Below are 6,757 nucleotides of genomic sequence, written 5' to 3' on the forward strand. Positions count from 1 at the left end.
CTACTCCTCCGCTTCTAGCTCCGGCGAAGAAAGTCCCAGATTCGGGCCTAGCCCTTACGCCTCAGGGCTGGTGGTCCTGGGAAGTGGAAGCGACTGGGAGTTCAGATCTAAGTCGAGAGGGTGCCTCCTTCCCTCACGCCCCGTAATTACCCTGCAGTATACAGACAGTTAAGCACAAATAAGGGTTTTGAGATTCTGGGTTGGCCCTGCCACTCGTGGGCCTGTGCAAGTGAAGTTGTCATGAGGAAGAGAACCAGGTCACTTGGTCCTGTCTGGGGGCAGCCATAGGCTTCCAGGAATAGAATTCTACCTTTACTCTGCCTCTTACCCTTGTGACCCTGGGTAAGTTACTTAGATTCTTGGTTTCAGTTTCCTCATCTCTTCAATGAGAACAATAATTCCTGCCTTTTCTTTTTTTGTTGTTGTTTGCTTTTTTTCTCTTTCTTCCTCTTCTTCTTCTTTTTTGAGATGGGGTCTTGCTATGTTGCACAGGCTGGCTTAAGGGAGACGGCTCAGCCTCACAAAGTGCTGGGATTACAGGCACTGGCACCCAGCTCAGTTCCTTTTTTTTTCTAAGGCAGGGTCTGGCTCTGTCACCCAGGCTAGAGTGCAGTGGCACAGTCAGAGCTCAACCTCCTGGACTCAAGCGATTCTCCCACCTCACCCTTCCAAGTAACTGGACCTACAGGCATGGGCCACCATGCAAGGCTAATTTTTTTTTTCTTTTGTAAAGACAGGGTCTCACTATGTTGCCCAGGCTGGAGTTCCTGCTTTCTCTAATCACTATCATGTAATGATTAAAAGCATAGCCTCTTGAGCCAACTATTGGGGTTTAAACCCCAACTCCATCAGTAACTACACACTTGGGAAAGTTTCTTATGTGTAGAAAGAGGTTAGTAATAGTACCTACCTCAGGGGTATTGTGGGGATTCAATGACTACATGGAAACTGCTTGCAACAGTATTTGGCACTTATCACGTGCTTTATATGTACTTGCAATTATTATTGGTGTAAAGACTAAAAGTACTATACAGACAGTGCGTCAGAGAACAGGAAGGCATTCCTTGTTATTACCTGAAATTCAAGTCCTGTATGTATCCTAACAGGTGCTTGATAAGATTTCCTTCACCCTCCTCATCTAACTAGAGGACAGGTTTGCAGGAGACTGTGTAGCAGTAAATGAGACTTTAAAAAATCCCCCACCCTCAACCACTAGCTGTCACAGGTGAAATGGGGAATAAGCAGGTCACTTAGGTTTTGGTGTTTAGAGTAATGAGTGAGAAACCGTGGAGGAGTGGTGCAATGAGTTGAATTGTCACACACACACACACACACACACACACACACACACAAATTGTATTTTGAAGTCCTGATCGCCCCCCCAACCCCAGCCAGATGTCAGAATGTGACCTTATTTGGAGACAGAATTCTTAGTAATCAAGTTAAAATATGGTCATTAGGGTGAGCCTGAATCCAATATGAATGGTGTCCTAATAAAAGGAAGAGATTTGGACACAGAAGCAGATACCCACAGAGGGAAGGTGATATGAAGAGACACGAGAAGACAGCTAGCTGCAAGCCAAGGAGAGATACCTGGAACAGAGCTTTTAGTCACATCCCTCAGGCCCTTGATTTTGGAATTTTAAACTCCAGAACTATGAGACGAAAAATTTCTGTTGTCCAAGCCACCCACTCTGAGATACGTTGTTATGGTTGCTCTAGCATACTCATACAAGTGTGCTGAAGAGCCCCAGATTGATAATAACATAGACCTGATTCCAAGTCCCAGTTTAGCTTTGGGCTGTAGCCAGAAGGCAGCAAGGCCCCAAGACCTGACTCAGCCAACTCTGTCTCAACCACTGCCCTATGGCCACTCTTGCCTTCACTGGGAGAAGGACAAGCCCATTAGCACAGCTAGCTATTTACTGCTGATGAGATCACTAGACAAGTAGCATCTTCCATCTGGCCCAGGGCTGGGCTCTGGGGACCAAACAAGGTCCACTGTAGGTGTGTGAGAGGGATGAGGGGTAAGGCCATTGGGAGAGTATCATTTGAGGGGAGTCAGAAGCCCAATGGCATACAAGTATGAGCTCACATACACGCACTCATTTTTGCACCACCTGAAATTCCCATGACTAAGGGGATGTCTTAAGCATCTTCTTTAGAAGACATATATTTTGGAATCAGAAAACTCAGGCTGGGAGGGTCCTTCTAGATGATCTAGACCGAGACTAAAACTGACTTAGCCAGTTTTTACCCACACAGTATTTTAAATATCAGGAGATCTCACATAAACATCCAGATTCTCAGCATCTCTTAAAGAGTCAAGTGCTCTGGATGCTCTACCAGCAGTTCTACCTGGCAACAGCTGCCCATTTAGAGGGAGTCTGCATGTAGCAGTCAGGACAAACTCACTCTATCGAGCTCACTCATTAACTTTAATTACCTGACCCTGTAGGCATCTGATTGCAACTTCAAGGCCAAATTTCCCCTTTTCATAGATGAGAAAACTGCGGCCCAGAGAGGTCAAGTGATTTGCTCAAGGTCTTATAGCATACCAGCCATAAAACCAAGACTAGAACACAAACCCACACTCTATCCACTTGGACCCTGCTCAGATCCCCAGCCAGTCTATTCTGACCTGTTCTGTACTGACTATTAACTATTTGTTTTAAAATCACCCATGGACCTAGAAACTGTTGATATTGCCATGAGCAAAACAAAGTCCCAACTCTCATGTCACTCAACTGAAGAATTGATGAAAGGGGGTAAAGCAGGGGGAATTAAGGCAGAGATCAGGACGAACTCCCTGACTCTGCAAGCATCAAGCCCTGGCAGTAGGCCACCCTGATGTCTTCTTTTGTTGATACACACTTCATCTGCTTGATCTGGAGAATAAGAACATCTTGTGAGTCTTTCCACAGGCTCTTGAGGAATCTGCTGTATTCTCAAAAGAGCTTCTTCAGGACTCAGTCATTCCCAACATGCTCTGGGCCTGCAATGCTCCCAGCATTTTGCCCTCCATTGATAATCAGGTGGGGCAATGCTGACTCACTAGTGAGTCTTGAGTTTCAGGTAGTAGGATGTACATTTCAGCACAGGGGCCCTGATTCACAGCCATAGGGAATGGGGGAATTCCCCTCTCCTGCTCCCAGTCAGCTCTCATTTGGTAGGGAGGAGTTTCTTTTACCATCCAGAGACTTTAAACTCTACAGTATCAGACATGTAACAATAAAACTATGGACTCAAATCCCACTCTCTTCTTGGCAGAGCGGAGGGCATGGCAACTGAGACTCCTCCCTAAGGCTCCATACAGTGGAGAGTTTAGTGTTACTGGAGTCAGTGACAGCCAATAAGCTGTGCACCTTTGGTGAGGTTGCAAGTTGGGTAGGGACCTTGCACTAAGCAATCCAATTCTGTGCTTTCAAAGGAAATCAGACTCCAACCTCCCTTCTGGAAGGCATTCTGGAGCCCATCAGGTATACTCTCACTCTTCTCTTGGCCCTGGTTTATCTCTGTCTCCATCCAAGTATCCTAAAGCATCAGGGCTACAGATGATCCTAACACATTGCCGAAGGCACAGCCTAAACTGTAATGCACATTGGTTGTTGCTCTCTGTAGTACCCTCTAAATTCTAGAATCACCAAGATGGCAAGAAGCATAAAAGAACCTCACTTTCCAATCCAAGCAATGGCACAGACTTTGGCTTTGGACTCTAGGAGAATTCTCCACCAAAGTGTTCAGAATGTCTTCTGAGTCTTTCCATAGTCAGAAAACTCTTTTTATCCTTGAAGCAAGCTGAGCACTTTGAGAAAGTGGTCTCAAAGAAGCAGCTGTCTTTATTAGTGCAATGTCCCTACCCCACTAACAACCTCAGCAAAGGTGCACAGCTTATTGGCTGTCACTGACTCCAGTAACACTAAACTCTCCACTGTATGGAGCCTTTGGGAGGAGTCCCAGCTGCCATGCCCCCTGCTCTGCCAAGAAGAGAGTGGGATTTGGGTTCATAGTTTTATTGTCACATGTCTGATATTGTAGAGTTTATATCTCTAGGGGAGGCAAAGGAGGAAAAACAAAGCCAGGAAATCATTTGGAAGTAAGCTCCCCCTTGAGGCCCTCCCTTCATTCTTCTGCCCCTTCATTGCAAATCTTGAGGGTCCACTTCCCATTTTCCCCAGCATGGGGAGCGTCCATTGGCTCTGCAGACAAAAGAGCCGAATAAGAAGCTACAACCACCAGGAGTGTGAGAGTTCAGAGTTCTGATTGCAAATATGCTTCCCCATTGGGACAAAACAGTGGCTTGATTTTGGCTTCATGATCAGCACCAAATCTGTGATTCACAGCACCTATCCTGTGATTCTATGCTGCTTTGAAATGAGATAGTGGATATGAACGCTCTCTGAAATAGGTGGAGTGCTGTGCAGACGGAGCGACCATCACTGTTGATATCTGCTCTTTGTTTCCTTTGTGTAAATAATTCTCTCCAGACTTCAATCAAGTCCTAAGGGCAACAAGGTGCAGGCCCGACAGGAATTAGCACAGTGTTAGGCTCAGTTTGAGCTACAAAGCACTGGACAGTGTGTCGACATCAGAAATAATGAGGACTCCAGGGGTACAGAAACTTTGGAGGGGCAGTGTGGCAAGAAGCTGGACTCCTCTTCCACATGAGTGATTGACCAAATGTACTTTTCTCCTCTCACACCCCACACCACCCCAGTACAATGACAATGAAGAAATTTTTAAAAATATATTAATCTATAAGGTTAAGAGATGACAAAAAGCATGGGAGTAGAGATAAGAATAGATGAGAGAGTTCGACAAAAATATTAGGAGATAAAATATTATTTCAACAAAAATAGGAAGTAGGCGGGGCAGATGCTTTGGTTATAAGGCTTTCAGTCCTATTTGATTAAATCTTAAAGCAGATTTACATACTATTTAATAAAAATATTACTTTTTTTCAAGAACGAAGAAAGAGCACTTGGGGAGTCAGGAGACCTGGGTGTCAGATCTTTCTCTGGCACTCCCTGACAGCAGAGATGCATCACTGCTGCTGTCTGAGCCTGAGTCCCTTCATGCAACAGACCTGACTGAATCCCACATTTGCCTTCTAGTCCTAATGTCACCTAGCTCCGTGATTAAATTCCAGAGGCGGCACTGAGATCCTTAGAAAAACTAACTGTGCTTTGGAATGAGTGCAAATTTGTCTTCAGTTTCCCGTCTCTCATTTCCCAACTGTCTGGGCAGTCTGAGCCTCAGTTTACTCACCTCCTAAATGAGAATGCTGCCTATTTCACAGGATGGACTATAGGATTCAATGAAATAAATAAAACAATACCAGGTCTCAGAAAATGTCATTCTTCTCTATTGCTGCATTCCCCTCCCCATATTTAGGCAAGGATGTGGCACAGTTCAGGACACCTGGTATTCACTTAATAAAAACATGCAGCATTAAGTAATGTGTTACTGTGTATTTATTCTTGGGACAGTGAGGATACAAAGCATCTCTTCTCTGCTGATTGGATTAAGAGCAAGGCCCAAGTATGACTCTCAGACTCTAGATAAGAATTCCCTTGAGGAGATATGGTTAAGGGACAGAGACGACAGGGTAGAAACGAGAAGTTCTTTGACCAAGTAGCAACCCACCCTCCACCCTCCACTGTCAGAATGTTCTCTTCATGTAGTCTACAGGCTCAGCCTCAACCTAGACTGGCCTCCTATCCAGTGACCCTGGCCTTCTGTGGAAGAAGGTAAAGATGGTGTCCACGGGGAGTTCCACTGTCTTGAGTGGCTCTGGACTGGCCGGGGAAAGTCGAAGGACTACCTGCCACACTAATTTCTCCACATTGCCTAAAATTCCAGTTGCATAACACTCAAAAAGGTGATTCTATCTGGTGCCTGCCCCTGACACTGATAGCCTAAACCCCACCTCAATTTCTACAGCGTGGACCTCAACCTTGTCCAAGCTAAGCTGGGGCCTAAGAAGTGACTAGATGCCACGGAGGGCTAGCCCAGTCAAAGAAGAAAGGGGAAATATATACACAAATAAGGGAGAGTTCAGTACCAATCTCATGTAACCCCTGGCTGGGAGAGCCCCAAAATCAGGAGCATAGTTTTGGTTTTTCCAAGACAGACCAAGACCAGGGCCCTGGGTCCACCCGACATGAGACACAAACATGATTCCTTCAGTAAATATGTATTGAGCACTATACACCAGAAAAATCGACACCCTTTGGAAGCATATTGGCTCCTATTTCTATGAAAGCCTTCTGTTTAAACTTTCACATAGGTGTCCTTCTGCTATTGTGACCACCTCGCAACTCCCAGCTTCCAGCCCCACTCTCATCTCTGCTACAGCCCTCTGTGAGCTCCAGTCTCATCCCCATCCTGCTCAAAAACATTCTGTGACTTCCTAGCACTTACTGAGTCAAGAAACCTTATTCGCTCATCCAACAAATGCCTATTGTTTATCTACTGTGTGCCAAATTTCTGCTCTAGGTGCCGGGGACACAGCAGTGAGCAAGAGAGACAAAAACTTTTGCCCTCATGGTGCTTACATTCTAGCTGGGGAGACAGGCAATAAACAAGATAAATAAGTTAAGTATGTTAGTCCAGGGCAAGTTCTAAGAAGGACAACAGGGCAACTGGAAAAGATTAGGAGGGGGTGGAGTGGATGCAAATTTTAGGTGGACTAACCAGGGGAAAGATGACATTTAAGCAGAGCTCTAAGAATGTGATGGAGGAGCTGGGCTGGGCG

This window comes from Cebus imitator, unplaced genomic scaffold, assembly GCF_001604975.1.
Source record: "Cebus imitator isolate Cc_AM_T3 unplaced genomic scaffold, Cebus_imitator-1.0 Scaffold38, whole genome shotgun sequence".
Lineage (NCBI taxonomy): Eukaryota > Metazoa > Chordata > Mammalia > Primates > Cebidae > Cebus > Cebus imitator.